The 18,079-nt window shown below is 38.1% G+C and overlaps 1 protein-coding gene across 1 annotated transcript in view; it reads left to right on the forward strand.

The window, feature by feature from the left end:
- PARD3B (par-3 family cell polarity regulator beta) overlaps positions 1 to 18,079 on the forward strand; it is a 1,004,169-nt gene that overhangs the window by 786,072 nt on the left and 200,018 nt on the right. The window lies entirely within an intron of this gene.

The following is an 18,079-nucleotide window of genomic DNA, read 5'->3' on the forward strand; positions in this document are numbered from 1 at the left end:
TGAGAGAGACAGAGAGCAAGCAGGGGAGGAGCAGAGAGAGAGAAAGGGAGATACAGATCTGAAGCAGTCTCCAGGGTCCGAGCTGTCAGCACAGAGCCTGACGCGGGGCTCGAACCCACGACTGCGAGATCATGACCTGAGCCAAAGTCAGACACTCAACCGACTGAGCCACCTAGGCACCCCTAGATTATACATTTATTAAGAGAAAGTATCGAACCTTTTTCTTTCTGTATTTCCAGCACCTAGCACAGAGCCTGATATATAATAGGTGTTTGATAAATACTTCCCAAATGAATTCAATATTTCAGGCTACTGATAGGACTTTTTAGTTTACTCATCTAAGAAATCTAATTAGTTTAGTTGTTTGTGAGACATATCATTTAATTAGTTTGCAGGAGTTCATAAAGCTTTGTCATCTAGGAGTTAATTAGCTAGTAAATCACCAAGTGCTAATAAGTATATGCAGTACTTTTTTCTAGTACATTTTATGTTTATATCATGTCTCCCTTTCCTAAATCCATGTTGCCTGCATTGGTGAGAAATGGGATTATCCTCCTCCCTCTCTATTTCGCCTAAGGTAAGGAAGGTTTGACTGATTTTGAAAGACACTTCATAGTGTGAAATCTTAAAAAATAAGTTTTATTTTTGTTTTTTTGGACTTGGATATAAGGTCTAAACAGCAAAACTGAGTCATTCTACAGAATGTATTGTTCTAGATCTGTTAATCTATAAATTCTTTTTTTGTAAGTTTGTTTATTTTGAGAGAGAGAGCGCAGGTGCATGAGCAGGTGAGAGGCAGAGAGAGAATCCCAAGCAGGCTCTGCTCTGCACAGAGCCCGACACAGGCCTCAATAACACAAACTTTGAGATCACGATCTAAGCTGAAACCAAGAGTCAGATGCTTAACCGACTAAGCCACCCAGGTTCCCAATCTATAAATTCTTATAGAAGACTTTCTGAAGAAAACATTGATAATTTATCTGTTTGGTATTCCAAACAATATACTTTGGCTGAGTTTGGCCTGGTGTGATCCTTCCTATCCTTGACAAAGTGGTCACCAACCACTTCAGCCAACTATAATCTTTTTTCAGTCAACTAATGGCATCATTGAAAGGCAGCCCATCCAGGTTTTGGGTATCTAAGTCCTGACTCCCCTGTTTCAACATGAGCTGAGAGCTGAGCAAGCAGGCATGGCTCAATGAATTATACTAATTTAAGGTCACCGCAGTCATTAAAACACATATATATACATACATAGGTATAAAAAAAAAAAGAGAGAGAGAAACTTAGTTATACCAGTGTTTGCAAACTGGGATTCCAGAGGCTGAATTTGGCTCACAAATATTGGATGCTTGGGCCAAAGACTATTACTTAAAAAAAAAAAAAAAAAAAAAAAAAGAGCCAACATTTTAAAATAAAGGTATTTCACAAAGGGAGACTAAATTTGCTAATTTTTTTCATATTTTTGAAGCTGGTAACTTTAAAACTTTTCCTGTATATCTCAAATGATTGCTTGATTTTAAGTTTAACCATATGTGTTCTTATTTTCTAAAAATTACTTTCAAAACACTAGGTTAGCAAATCTGTGGTATTACAAAATCTGGAGCCATATTCTGTCTTTCACCTGTGAAAATGTTACTATTAACCCACATATGTTCAACAAAACTGGCATTGAGCTGTTTTTCTAGAAAAAGTGATGGATTTATGCTACTCTGTCCACACATTCTTGGCGAGCGCCCTTTTGACCACTGGCACGTATTTGTAAGACCATCTGCATTGGGGGTAGAGTCTGTGGTTATGGAGTAGGTCCAAGTTAACTGGCCCACACAAGGGAGCCAACCCATGCCCTTGACCCCATTACCACAGTGTTCTAACCAATTGAGCTAAATAATTGAGTAATTGTTTTTCAGCAATCTGATCAAATCAGCTGGCATATATTAGGAGTCTGTCTGTGGACAGGGTGATAATGTCAGTGAACAAGGGAGCTTAAGATAATGGGAAAGTTGTCAAGTCCTCACATTAGTTAGCATGTTATATTTGGCCAAGTAGTCACTAAATTGAACTTTGTCATTACAGCTAATTGCATTTCTGGGCAATTGGTACTCACAAAAACACTAAACTTTTATTGAGTAGGGTTCCTTTATGAAGATTCGGAATTTGGGGTAAATAATTCATAACATATGTACAAACAATTGGGGAACATAGCAGGATGGAAAGAACTTTGTACTGAGCTGAAGTGTTCAAACCCATGTTTAGTCCCAACTATCCATGTGGCCTTAGGTCTCTGGACTTTCTAAACTTTGAGTGGGACTAGATAATATGATCTCAAAGACTTTTCCAGTCTTAAGGGACTTTCTATAACTGTACAATTTTGAACCCATAAGAACCACTTTGCATACAAATCTCTTTTTAACTAAAAATGCAAACGAATAATTTTCACAGATAATTAAATAAATAATATTTCAAAAGTACTAAGAAAATTTATTTATTTTTTTATGTTTTCTCAAGTTAGTTAACATACAGTGTAGTCTTGGCTTTAGGATGAGCAAATTTATTTTTTAAATATATTGCTGATTGCATTAAATCAATATATAATATACACATTTCACATAGAAATTCAATGTGAATCCAACAAATAAATAAACCATAATATTAAATATTGTATTATCAGTTCTTTTTTTTAAGTTTTATTTATTTATTTTGTTTTTCATTAATTTTTTTTTAACATTTATTTATTTTTGAGACAGAGAGAGAGCATGAACAGGGGAGGGTCAGAGAAAGAGGGAGACACAGAATCTGAAACAGGCTCCAGGCTCTGAGCTGTCAGCACAGAGCCTGACGCGGGGCTCGAACCCATGGACCGCAAGATCATGACCTGAGCTGAAGTCAGACGCTTAACCAACTGAGCCACCCAGGCACCCCTATTTATTTATTTTGAATGAGAGAGAGAGACCGAGAGTCGGGAAAGGACAGAGAGGGAGAGAGAAAATCCCAAGCAGGCTCCTCACTGTCAGTACAGAGCCCAATGTGGGGCTCGAACTCACAAACCATGAGATCATGACCTGAACTGAAATCAAGAGTCAGACTCTTAACTGACTCAGCCACCCAGGCGCCCATTATATGATCAGTTCTTAATGACATTTTATATTCCAAAGCACTTATGAATCACCTGGAAAATGTTGCCACCTTATCAAAAAATTATTAGTTTAGACGTAACATATTAATGAATTGCTTTGGGATTACTTTTTATTAATCTTCTGATTTTAGGTCCATTAATGTGGCCCTTTTAGAGCTACCTGTTTCTTACTTGCTAAATTTAGATGAAACAAGTTAAGCTCAGGCTTTCTTTGCCAAACTGTACAATTTTTCTAGTTCTTTCTTCTCTTTCTTACTAATGCACTCAAATATTACTTTTATAGGATTGAGGTAATGGTTGGATTTATTGTTCTTTTATCCAAAGTGATTCTGCCATCACTGGATTGACTGGATTAGTGAGTCTCCAGACCTCAGTAGGTTGGGTCCTAGAGAGGGTTAGGGTTGGTGTAAAATGAATGACAACAGCTTAGTCACACTTGAAATAATATATTGGCTTGAGTTTCCAAGCCTTCCAAATAACCTTCCAAAATGAAAAACACAAATACTGTGGGTTTCTACAGAATCAAATGTGACTATAATGTTTGTAAAAAGGATTAGTTATCGGAAGTTGCTTCAATATGAGGTGGCAAAGTTTAGAAATACCAAACCTGGGGAGACCAGAAGCGTTAAATCCAAAGCCAAATATAGGTTGCAGATGCACAAGGTGATCATTGCCAAGCCAATGTCATCCAAGTGATGCTGCGTGTGTACCCTGCGCCCGCCATCCAGAGCCATTCAGAAACAGGCTGCCAGGGCATTGTGGCAGATTACAAGACACCTCTGTCATCTGAATAAACAGGTAGCTGGGCAAAAGTAAAGTTTCCAGTATTATTCCTTTCATACAGTGTGATTTGAAATTGATCTGATAATTAAAAGTAGCCCCAGAGATAAGGAAACACCCTCTGGCTAATTTATTTGGTTGAATCATCTACATTTTTTTTAAAGATCTACTCACCAAAAAACTCCATCTGGAATGTTCCATTCAGAGGCTCACACCTCTGATTTATTTAATTATGCACTTTATGTGATTGTGCATTTAATTACCTACACACAAATTTCCTAGCATTTGTTTCTTTTATCATTCCATGAGAACAAGTACAGCCATTTTGAACCGTAGAATAGGACTAGGAATCTGAAGGAATTATTCATCTGTGGTATTGAAGAAAGGAAAAATTAGCCATTGGTATAGGGAAGGGAGGAACAAGAAAATATACTTACATAGCAGAATTGTAGTTTCACAGTCTAGTGGACAAGCAAATAAGAGGCTGATGCTTTGGACAGACTATAAATCAATTTCTGGTTTCTTTGGTCAAATTGTAAATCATCACTGTGCTAAACTACTATATACATTTCCAGGTGAAAGCATACTTTTATGATTGTGTGTTACCAGTCATGGGTCTTTATGAATTGCAAGTGATTAGAAAACCTTGTCAGAAATCAAGTTATTGTTGATGTTGTTGTTTAATCCTGGATATATTTTCTTTAGGGATGTTATGTTGCTGGAGAATGAGATTAGATCCATTTTATAAAAGTAGGTTACAATCCTATGGGAAATCTAGTCCTATGAAAAAGATTACTGTCTTTTGCCCAGCCCCTTCTGGACAAAGGAAACATTGTTGATTGCTTGATGGCCCTTGAGTGACTGTCACTTTGGCCGAGCTCCTTCAGAATAAAGTATTCTGGGACCTGGAGGGTATGTAGGATGTTCTCTGTGCTGTTCAATGGATAAGCAGCAACTCTATCTGAAACAATAAATTACACCTCATTTTGTGTTTGGCAACCCGATCTTATGTACGGGTTCCGAGATTTTAGACTTAAGAAAAGCTACGGAAAGGGAGTTTTTAGACGTTTAAAAAATGAATTGGGGACCCGTACAGGTAGCACAGGTTTGAAAAACTTCACAGACTTGTGACTTTTTGGCCCTGGAAGAGCCAAAGTATGATGTAGAATTTCACTTGAGACATTCAGAATAGATACATTTCTTCCCTCTCAGCCTATTCATAGTTGAGAATCAATTCAGTTTTATGGCCTACTCTTCAGGGACTTATTGAATAAGAAGGCATATTAGTTAACTTTAAATCTGACATAAAAATATTGAAATCTGATCCCTCACCTTACAAACTAAGTTAGGGCTCAGATTTTTTAAAATTAGCTCTTTTTCCAAAAGAACTCTTTCATGAAAGAGCACAGATGGAGATATTGTCATTTGGAATTCTGTTAAGGAGAGGACAAACCAATGACAAAGATGAGTGGTGTCAGAACTCCGGAGGACCAAGCAACTACCTCACACCTATCTTTATTCAAAACCTAAGACTAAAGAGGCCATAATTTCTGAAACGCTGAAATTAAAGGTCTCGGTATGAGATAGACATGACGTTTTTTATAGATGACATCTTGCAGATTAATCATCTTTAATGAGGGCTTTGGGTTTGAATCTCATTCTAGAATTTAGCCTGGTGTTTTGAAACAGGGTATTTGTACAACACGAAAGACTGGTCATCACGAGGTAGAACCCGAAGATGACCCAGTGCCACCATGGCACTGGGATCACCAGATGTGTGTTACCTTTGCCATGTAATAGCTGTCCCCTGTTTGATCTTGCTGTGGTAGTAGACATCCAGGGCTGTGACCAGCTTAGAGCTGCCACACCTAAATTAAGTCAGTTTGGTGATTTCTGTGTTCATAGGGAAATTAGATTCCAGCCTGGGAGCTGTGTGGGAGGATGACATGTTTGTTATGAGGCACTATGAGGACAGAGGCCATGAAGAAAAGAGATAAGTGATACCTCCCTGAAATCCCTACTTCACCTTTAATTCAGGTCAGCAATGCTTGCTGGATTTTTTTCTATGCATCAGGCACTAAGAATGAGAGTGGAGACCACCTTTGACTAATTTGCTTGGATCCTTAGCATCTACTAGGTCTACAAAGTAGGTGTCCAGTAAGCATTTGTTGAATGAATGCATGTATGCATAAATGAGAAAACCATGTAAAGACCCTACCTGCCCTAGCCCTGGAGGAGCTCACATGGAAGCAGTGGTTCAAACAGTGCCCTATCCCAAGTACAGGCGCTAACAGAAGTACAAGCCCTCCTCGTCTCTGTACTCTCTGCCTGAGTCCAATCTCCATCACATCTTGGCTCAAGATAGATATGCTAATCCAAGTTGGTTTCGTGTGGTAAAAATGTTACCCACACAAAACAAAACAAAACAAAACATCAAATATGAGTTCTAGTGAACTGAGACATCCCAGAAATTAACCCCCAACAATGCTCGCTTATTCAACCTCACTTTTTCTACTGCAGAAAAAGAAGGGAAAAAAAGAAGTCCAAAGTTAAGAAAGCTTCTACCTTGTAAGAACAGTTTCAAACTTAGTATCATTTATTATGAATCAATATAATAACTCTTTTCTATTGTTTAAGGCTCTCTTACCAGCTCTATCGTGCATTAATTATTTTGCTTCTTTTGTATCTGCCTAATAAATGCTTGACAAAAAAAAAGCCACATAATTTAAGATTTTTATGGCACAATGGAAATTTGCCCACCCCCAGGAAAAAAATTGTGTGATATTCTCATTGTCTCCTCAGGGAAGATTTTATATGTTAAAAAGAAGAAGAAGAACATGAAATGAAAAAAAAAAAAAAAAGAATAAAGCCCTAGTTACACTTTATGTGACATGCAGAAGGTTTAGAATATATAGAACATAAAAGAACAGTACATGAGCTACAGTGGGATAGAACTGTGTGTTCTTAATTTTAAATTTCAGATAAATATGATTTCAGCTTTGATCCTACATGGACTAATTCTTTTGTCACTCAACTAATTAATTCAGTATGCTGGAGAAAAGATGCTAATTTGGGCATCAAAGAAGTGATAATTTTTTTTGTTTAATCGGAGTTATAAAGATAAGTTTTATTCCCATTAGACTGGGTCTGGAGCTCAATCATTTTATTCTTCTTTAGTGCAGACAAGTTCCAGAGAAAATATGCCCTGTTTCTCATAACTTATGAAGATGGAGTAGTAATATCCAGGATTCCCTTGAAGATGGCCCTTTGCATAGTCACTGTACATATATGATATATATACATGTATATTATATATCAACCATTTCTTAACATTGTCCTTTTGTTCTTTACACATAATGAGTTAGTCACCATCATCTGTTCTTTTGATAATGGACTTTATACACAGTACACATAAGTTAATTTGTGTTATTGGAATATAAGTTATAGCTGACACTTTTAGAGACTATAGATGAGGCCTCCAGTTTCCATAGAACTTTTAATTGGCCCTCCCTGGATTAACTTTCATTATGAGTCAGTTTTTCCCTTACCAGGAAGTTTGCTGAAATGACCCCACTTGCCAGTGAATGAACCGCAGAACTGTTTCCTGTGGGGGGACATTTCCTTCTGCAGGATGAATCTGTGGTCATTATGGAGTGAGCCCTGGCAGGTTGAGCATGGGAAGGCCATGGGCATTGAGGAACCTCCCACAGCTGGTAGAGAAAAAGCTTATACGTGGTGTATGATTTGGTCTCAGAATACTCCTTTCCTAGTGTCTGGGTTCCCGGGACAAAGGAGGTAGAGAGAAGGGAAGAAGGGGATGCTGTGAGTACACAGATGAGAATTCTAGGTTCCAGCCATGTGGTCTGTTTGAGTCAGCATTAGAGTTTTATGGACAGGCCATCAGTTGTCTGTGCACTCAAGCTGCCTTCAGAGATGCTCAGAGATCTACTTAAAAGTAATAAAAATAAAAAGAAAGGAGCCACATATTCTGCTGCTTTGAAATAAGTAAACATTTAATAAAAAGAAAAGCCTTTCTAACTATTAAGGAAACATAAAAATGCAAAAAGATCTATTTCTTTAATGCTCTTGTTAAATATATTTCCCAGAAATCATAAGCATTTAGTCTGAATCACTAAGACCCTTGCCTACAATGTCTTAAAGCCAGTGAGAGCGTATGAAAGCAATTAATCAAAGTTCACTGTGCTCCTGAAAAGTATTTCTTCTTCTGGAAAGCAGGATAGAATAACTTAAAACCCAGTGTGGTCGTGACAGTTAATAAGCTTTTTATAGTCCCTGTGTGGATCTGAAAATCATACCTTATTAGTATCTTTATCTTTCTTGCTCACTCATTCACGCTTATTTTCATTTAATTTTAATCTCTGGCCCCTTTTTCATATTTTTTTCCCTCTTTCTCCTAACAGAGTGCTACTTTAATAATGTTAGAGTGGAATTTTCATTGGCTACACAAACCCTCAGCAAAAGTAACTGTTCAGTAGGTTACAAATCCCTTAACGGATTCTTGCAAGTCAGTCTTCCACATGCCCTTTTTACTTTGTTTGTTTGTTTGTTTGTTTGTTTTTCAGAAGATGGATTATTGATGATGTGCATTTTGCTTTGTTTTGCTTTCTGGGCCCACTAGAATTACTTGCAATATATTTAGTATTTCCAAATCTACTGCATTTCCTAGCTCCTCAGTCTGGGAAAGCAAATTCGCTCAAGGATTCCCAGCAGCTGAATTCAGAGAGCTGCTTAAGACTCTACCCAGCAGATGTTTTATCCACTTAGGCAGAAATCTTAGAATGTTATAGGACCTCCCTGCCTTTCAATCCTAAAAACAAATATCAACACATTTGAGCTCCAAAGCTTCCCTGCTTTGGAATGAAGAGTCGCCATGACCACCAAGTTAGGAATCCCATCCTGGGAATAAGCAACAACAAGCCAGAGGCAAGTAGCTGTTTAAGGGTAAGGTGGGAATGTTGGCCTCAAAGAAAGTAGTAAAGATACCAGTGGGATTAAACATGTTTGTTGTTTTCATATAGTTCATCTTCATCTTGGAGACATATAAACATACCCAAAATACATGTCTAACCGATATACCAGAAATTAACATTTTAATTAGAAATCTTCTTTTTAAAGAGACTCAACTGCTTGACCCAGTTAATAAGAAAGATTTTTAATATGGAGTTTTTCTTCGGTTACTAAACCATCAACTCACTCAGTTTCCCCTTGTGAACATATCTATAAAGCAAATCCCTATCTCCTCTTGCATGCCATGGAGTGGGCTCAGAGAGTTTAAATCACAACCCTTCTGTTATAAAAGCATACTGAGCTTGTAGCATTCCACCCCAGTCCCAAAAAATCACAGACACCAGCATGATAACCATATATACTGTGGAAAGCTAAAAATAAAAGTAGAATATTTTTCTTTCTTTATCAAGATTAGCAACAAACACATTTGTTCATTATTCTATCAATAATATTAACATAAAAATAGGCAGTGGCCTTAGGTATCTAAAAAAGGGGAGGGGGACTCTAATTGGTCAATTTTCATTGAATTTGTATCAGATTCATTAACTCTAAAGTACAATGGGAGCCATCTCAGGTAAACAAGTAAAGACCTTTGTGATACACATTTTAGAGAGAAGCAATAGCCAAAGTGCACACATGAGATTATACTACGTGGAAATAAATTTCATTAGTATATGCATATGCTAATTCAGAACCTGACTTAGAATGCATCAGACAACAGAAACCTTTTATGGGCGAATTTCAAAATAAACTATGGAAATACAGTCAAAGGTTTGTGAACTTCTCTGCCCCCATATTTTGCTCGAACTATTTCAAAGTGTATAATTTACAAAATGATAAGACAATATCATAGTTTATAAGTCAGCTAGGTACAGGGAGAATGAACCACTATCAAAGTCCAGAACATATTCTGACTGCGAAGTTGGTGCATTTCCACACCTGACATCATTCCGTAGACATTCAAAGTGTAATATTAGTAATGACTGGATCATGTAGCCTCTTCCAAATGGGTGTCATTGACACCCAAAGATACTCCCCGATTGCGGAAAGAAGAAATACATTCTGTTTCAAATATTCAGCTCTCCTTGGATTCATAGCTCACCACGAATTTGAAATCAGAGTGTTTGAACACTTTCCTTACCGAACTTTTTAGTCCTCGTAAGCCATTGCTCAGGATTGCTTTATACAGTGTGTGCACTAAATGGAAGAAGAGTGGATACTAATAGCTGTGTAAACTGTCCAGTGGGATCTGGGAGGGAAATTGTAGATAGATAGTGCTTAGCAGAATTAAGAAGTGAATTAAATGAGAGACTAGGCATGAACAAAGGCAGAAATAGAGCTATCCGTGTTGTAAATTTGGACCATTTATCAGGGTGCGTGGGAATCTGGGAAGGACTTGAACGTCATTATCTAGAAAACTCATGGAAAGAAATAGAAGTGGAAGAAAATATTTGCTGAGACATTAGGAGATAACTAAGAATTATAGTGAAATCTTTATCATATAGAAAACAACAAGAGGCTGAGAGCATATTCAGTTCATTGGGTTAAGGACTTACCTAACAACTGATGGTGTTAATGGTTACACTCCATGTGAATAGTCCATATGATGTGTCATGGCAGCTCAGTAAATGATTGATTGAATGAATGGATGAACCATTATTAAATTCTACTTCCCCATATGGCCTTTTAGGGCATCCCTATGTAGGTAAAATAGCAACATAAGAAAGGTCTGCTTTTGGTATTTTCCTACAAACACTTTCTGAGATTCTTTTCTACCCTATATAGTCTATTTCCTTTGATTTCTCAATTTATACCAAGATGTCTCATTTTATGAATAGAAACCATTTCTCTTATACGTGTTGTATCATGTTGACTGATAAATTAATTACCTGGAACTCCTCCACTGTCCATTCATCGACTCTATAAATGAACTAGTCTCCTTTCTGGCTGCTGCTTTTCTTGAATCTCCTCCTATCTCCATAAGGCCAGTCTCTCTGGAGGTTCTGTATATCTCTGTCCTTTTCTCTTATCAAGAGCTTTGTTCTCCTATATGAGTGTTCATAGCATTATTCACAACAGCCAAATGATGAGCACAGCCCAAATCTCCATCAACAGATGACTAGGTAAGCAACTATGGTATGTCCATACAATGGAATGTTATTCACCCTTAAAAAAGAAGGAAATTCTGACACATGCTATAGCATCGATGAACCTTGAAGACGTTATGCTAATTGAAATAACCCACACACCAAAGGACAAATATTGTATGATTCCACTTATATGAAGTACCTAGAATAGTCAAATTTATAGAGATAGAAGGTAGAATAGTGGTTTCCAGGGGCTGGGGGAAGGAGAAATGGGAAGTTACTATGTAGCAGGTACAGAATTTCACTTTGGGATGATGAAAATATTCTGGAAACGGGTGGGGGTTGATGGTTGCACAACATTGTGACTGTACTTAGTGCTACCGAACTGTATATTTCACAATGATTAAAATGGTAAACTTTACGTTATGAGTTTTTTACCACACTGCAAAAGAAAATAGCTTTCTTCTCTTCTCTCTTCCAGCTCCAGCCTCTCACATTCTGACATTTCTTCCTATCACCAAACAAAAGTCCTCCAGTATCAGCCACATCGAAAACCTCCTTTTTCAACATTCCACCCCACCTCCAGCCATCACCCTACCAGCCAAACTTCTTGAAGTGGTTGTACACAAAGATACACACTTTTATACTTACCTACCATTCACTCTTGCGATCACTGTCACCTGACTTCTGCTCATACCACTGCACTGAACCATAGCAACACGATGAATGGCTTCTGAGTGCCAAATCCAGTGAACTCTGGGGTCCTGACCTCAGTATTCTCAATTGTATTCTTCTCAATTGACTTCTCAACAGTATTTCCATCTGGTGACCATGGCCTCTTTACAGCGCTCTTCCCTCGGGTCTCTTGAGCCATACTCTCCTGAATTTCTTCATCTCTCTGGCTGTTCTTTTTCTGTCCCCTGTGTACAATGCCTCCCTACCCCTCTCTCCAGACTTTAAGTATTACAGTTCCTCATAACTTTGCCTTAGTCCCTAGCCCATTCATTTGGAGGACCCAAAGGCATACTGAAATAACCATGTTTAAAAGTGAACATTTTGGGGGCGCCTGGGTGGCTCAGTCACTTAAGCATCTGACTCTTGATTTTGGCTCAGATCACGATCTCATGGTTCATAAGATCAAGCCACACATCAGGCTCTGTGCTGACAGTGTGGAGGCTGCTTCGGATTCTCTCTCTCCCTCCCTCTCTCTGCCCTTCCCCAGATCCTCTCTCTCTCTTTCTCAAAATAAATTTTTTTAAGGTGAATTTTTGGTCCTTCTCCCTTGACCCACCACTTTCACATCATTGTCTTGTCTTCTCAGCAGCACCTTCTCCAGTCCAGACCACCACTGTCTTTTACCCACAGTCCTGAAGCAGTTGTAGCAGTCACCAGTTGGCTTTACTGCTTTACTTGATGCTTTTTACTTCAGCAACCAGGATGATGTCTGAAAATGTGCATCACATAGTATCACTTCTGCTTAAAGTGACTTGGTGACCCCTCTACCAACTTGGTTACTCCTCTACCAACTCTTTAAATTTACCAGTCTCTTTATCCAGTTTCTCTTTGTCCCTTGAATTACCAAGACATGACCTGATGCCACTCTGAGACTAAACTCCAAGCCTCTCACACCTGCACTCTGTGGTCCTTGCCCTGCTTGCCATCTGAATCCTGTGTTAGTATCCCCCTCTGCTCCCCTTGCTTAAGCTATTCTGCCCTTCTTTCACCACTTAGAATGCACCAGACCTTCCCCACCTCACTCCCTTTGTGTGTGCCGTGTCTTCCACCCATAAGGCTTATCTCCAATCTTTGCTTGTTTGGAAGCTCTCACCCATACAGCCTTCGTGTAAATGTCATTTCCCCACTGAAGACTTCCCCAACCAGTCTCATATTATTATCTCTCCTAACACTCTTCATAGCACATAGCTTTTGTTTTGTTTTGTTTTGTTTTGTTTTGTTTTGTTTTTTGCAACTTACAATTGCATATTTGTACTTGTTTGATATCCAGCTCCTCCGTTAGAATGTAAATTCCATAGGGATAGTGTCTGGGTTTGTATCCCAATTCAACATCAGCCTATACTAAGCGCTTACGACAATGACTGACAGAGAGTATATATCTAATAAATATTTCTTAAACAAATGCATGAATGAAAGAAAAAAAGAAGACAGAAAGAAAGCCAGTTTTCCATAAAGCTGTTTCAAATAACCTCTTTATAGAAATGAACAGGGACAGGTGTTTTAAGCAAACTTATAATTCATGAAAGTCTAAATTTACATAAAGGGTATGTTGAAAGGTGATTTTTCCACTTTACAAAAAGATCCATCATAAGAGTCTTTAAACAGGCTTCCCAGGTACACAGAAAGTAAGATTTTATTGATGCAAACCATATGTTTGTACTGAATTCTTTAGGAAAATATCTTTTATATAAAGCAAAGTTGACCTATAAGCAATTTCCTTAAGGCACCTAGCCCAAAATGGCCAACTCTCAAATTTCCTAGGTAATAGATAATGGGAGGCCTGGAATGCAGGGGATATTTGAAACCCTAGAATGCAAAGCAGTAATTTTAGCCATTTAGAGCTCTTGTGACTTTTCTCACAAAAATAACTAATAGTGAAATGAATCAATGTATTTGAACCTGCCCAACTCCTCTTTCTGTATGTCCATGAAATGTAAGAAACGCTTGAAAGTAACCCCCAAATAGGCTGACATGGAGAGAACAAGGCTTACACGATTCACCAAATTGATGCTTTTCTTCCAACCTCCCCCCTCCCAACCCACCCACCACCACTACCACTGATAATTAAGTTGTCTGATTGCAAAATTGGAAAAAAGAATTCAGTGTGCTAATAAATAAAAGCAATTAACTTCTCTGGGTCTCAATTTCCTCTTCTTAACAATGTGGGAGTCCTTTTGAAGATTACTGTTTTATAATTCTGTTCTTGAACCTACCCAAACTTTACAAAATAAGGTAATTTATGACTGTTTTCTCTGTCTAATGAAATAAATTTCACAGCTATTTCTGCTCTTCTTCTTGGGAATTTTCATAAATGATCATGAGGTTTAAATCAAAACATTTATATTATTTGTGGAATTGGTTGATTTGACTGTTATTGATGGTTCTTGCTAAGAAGAAAACGCTTTGCAGAATTTACTTACAACTAACCTTTCTCAGACGTAGTCCACTATGGTGAAAACAAAGTACGCTGTTTTTGAACTTCAGTACAAGTGAAATATTTTAGGAACAGGAAGAAAAAACAATTCACTGGTTGTGGTAATAAAGATCAAGGTAGACTAGGGTATAGGTTAGTTTTGCCCTTCAAAAACAAGACTTCTTTCATCTCAGAAAATCCAAACCTTCAAATATTTGGAACATAGAAGAAAAGCATGCCTAATATCTTGAGTTTTTGGCAACATTTTTGCTCTCATCAACTTCCTGGAGCACTATTCTATCCTCGCTCCCCACAATTTTGATTTTTTTGGCCCAATTTTACTATATTTGATGACATTTTGAGGGAAAATTATTTCTCTAAGTGATGTACAAAGGTATTCTCACATAAAGGAATTTAGAGTCATAATGTTGGTCCCTGAGACTCTTCTTCATGGGCATGAAAAGCTAAAGAACGTACTCATGAAAATGCACGTTATTTATATAACGCCTGCTTTGTAGGTTAAAGAGAGATCTTGAATATGTCAACAAATCTCCCTTATACTTGGAAGTTAGTGATCTTTTATTTTGTCTGTATTTCTTTTTCTCTTCCCTAGTCTATAAATGATATTAGGTCATTTCTTCAGTGGGAAAGAAGAAAATACGTTAGGAATAAGAAGGAGGACCAGGAAAAAAAAGACTTGGGCTGATGGAGTGAAAATTCATAGTTGATCGACCCAAATCCCAAAACAAGACTGAATACAACAAAAGAATAGCAGTAGGAGCAAAGGCAGATGGTAAATGGCAGTGGAGAGAGAGAAGGTTCATGAGCAAGAATTTGCTAATTGAAACTGTAAATTGAAAAATTGTTTTAAGTTTATTTATTTGTTTTGAGAGAGACAGGGAGAACAGCAGGGTAGGGGCAGAGAGAAGGGGACGGAAGATCCAAAGCGGGCTCTGCACTTACAGCAGAGAGCCCGATGTGGGGCTCGAATGCCCGATGTGGGGCTCCAATGCCCAAAGTGGGGCTCATGACCTGAGCCAAAGTTGGATGCTTAACCAACTGAGCCACCCAGGCACCCCTAAATTGACATTTTCACAGAAGAGTCAAGACTTGAAGAGGCTTCTGGGGAAAACAGGGTGCTTTGAACTCTGATAACAACAGAAATACAGAGATTAGCAAGGAGGTCTTCCACTCGGTGCTGCCACTTGACCAACAACCTATGATTTGGATTGAAGCACAATCCTAAGAGAACAGATGTTTACCCATTTTTATGAAATTCTGAAAAAGACAGGAGTTTCAAGTTTATGAGTGGGGCCTTCATGTGATGAGATTCTGACTCACTGTGTGTGTTGGGAGGTTGGGGGATGGGGACAGGGGGTGGGATGGGGCAGTCAGCCTGAACATGTGTAGAATTCCCAGGTTTCATAGATAGTTGGATGGCTACATAGATACATAGATGGGGTGAGCAAGCTAAAGATATACACACATTTACACACACATAAGAAAAATTTGCAACTATTTAATAAGAAACAAAGAATAAATAAGATTTCCATAGTTTAACAAGAATCTTTTACTTCACTGAAGAATATACATACTTGAGTGACTTTTTTTCCTGGTTATTAGCAGAGTATCAAATTATTTTCCTTTTTTTCACAAGTACGTCATTACCAAAACCAAAGGAGATTGCTTCTAAAGAAAATCTGCTTGGGAAAATGCCCATTATTTAAGAATGTGTCCTAGTAATAACCATAGCTTTATTATTATTATTATTTCAAATGTGCAGTTTTATTTTAGTAAAAGTGGTAAGGAAGCACAATGCTCTTTTAAAGTATCATAATTGCAGGAAACCCTAGTGCATTGTTGGTCCAAATGCAAACTGGTGCAGCCAGTATGGAAATCAGCATGGAGGTTCCTTAAAAAATTGAAAAATGGAACTACACACACATGAAAAGATGCTCAACATCAGGGAAATGCAAACCAAAACCACAATGAGCTATCACCTCACCCCAGTCAGAATGGCTAAAATCAACAACACAAGAAACAACAGGTATTGGCAAGGATGTGGAGAAAAAGGAACACTTGTGCACCGTCGGCGGGAATGCAAACTGGTGCAGCCACTGTAGAAAACAGTGTGGATGTTCCTCAGAAAGTTAAAAATAGAGCTACACTACAATCCAGCAATTTCACTACTAGGTGTTTACCCAAAGAACACAAAAATACTAATTCAAAGGGATACATGTACCCTGCTGTTTATAGTAGTATTATCTACAATAGCTAAATTATGGAAATAGCCCAAGTGACTGTCGACAAATGAATGAATAAAGAAGATGTGGTATATATATATACATACATACACACACACATGTACACACACAGCCATAAAAAAGAATGAAATCTTGCCATTTGCAATGACATGGATGGAGCTAGAGAGTATTATGCTAAGTGAAATAAGTCAGAGAAAAACAAATACCATGTGATTTCACTCATGTGGAATTTAAGAAACAAAACAAACAAAGACCAAAAAAAAGAGAGAAAGGCCAACCAAGAAACAGACCTTAACTATAGAGAAGAAACTGATGGTCACCAGAGGGGAGGTGGATGAAGATGGTGGGTGAAATAGGTGATGGGGACGAAGGAGTGCATTTGCTGTGATGAGCACTGGATGTTGTATGGAATTGTTGAATCACTATATTGTGCATCTGAAACTAATACCACACTGTATGTTAACTAACTGGAATTTAAATAAAAGCTTTTAAAAAATGGAACTACCTTATGATCCAGCAATTCCACTTCTGGGTATGCATCCAAAGGAATTGACTTCAGGATCCCACAGAAATATCTCTACTCACATGTTCATTGCAGCATTACTTAGAATAGCCAAGATGTGGAAACATCTGAATTGTCCAGCAACAGGTGAATGGATTAAGAAGATGCAGTGTGTATGTGTGTGTATATATGCATACATGTGCACATATATGTATATGTATATGTGTGTGTGTGTGTGTATATATATATATATACACACACACACACCTACACACACACACACACACACACACACGTACACTATGGATCTGAAAAAAGAAAACTCAGAGAAACAGAACAGGGTGGTAGTTACCAGAGGTTGGGGAGAGGGGAAACTTGGGAGACACTGGTCAAAAGGTGAAACTTTCCGTTATAAGATTAGCAAGTTTGGGATCTAATGGACAGCATGGTGATCACAGCTAATACTAACGATCTAATGTTACCAAGAGAGTAGATCTTAAATACTCTCACAACAAAAAGGAAACTGTAACTGTGTGATGGGATGAAAGTGGTAGCCAGTACTGTGGTGGCAATCATTTTGCAGCTTAGAAATATATCAAATCAGCAGTTGTACACATTAAACTTACACAATGTTATGCGTCAATCATGTCTCAATGAAGCTGGAGGAAAAGAAATAAGGTATCATACTTGCCACTGTGCCAAAATTAGCTACAAATATGCCAGGCATCAAGGGGACTGAGAGCACACTAACACTGGGCTGATTTAGGAAGACTGGGGCTACATCCACAGAGTGAATGTAGTGTAAAGGAGACAGTGCAGTAAAGGAGACAGCCCAAGTTCTAATCCCGGGCCTTCCCCGAATTTATTGGGTGGCCAAGGCCCAAGGGCTCATCTGCAAAATGACAGCAGTAAACTAGGTGTTTGGCAAAGTCCCTTGAAGCACCATCATTATCTCTTCCCAGGAGTTTCAACTTTAAATGTCAAGGCCACATGGGGCTCTGAAGGCCTGGTTAGGAGTTCGGTCAGTTTTGAGTTATATATTAATGATAACCTTTCAGTTCTAAAATTTCTAGTGAATTCATAGTTTGAGATTTTTAGTCTTTAACTGCATGACTCTATGCATGCTGCACAATC

The sequence above is a fragment of the Panthera leo genome, chromosome C1, assembly GCF_018350215.1.
Source record: "Panthera leo isolate Ple1 chromosome C1, P.leo_Ple1_pat1.1, whole genome shotgun sequence".
Taxonomy (NCBI): domain Eukaryota; kingdom Metazoa; phylum Chordata; class Mammalia; order Carnivora; family Felidae; genus Panthera; species Panthera leo.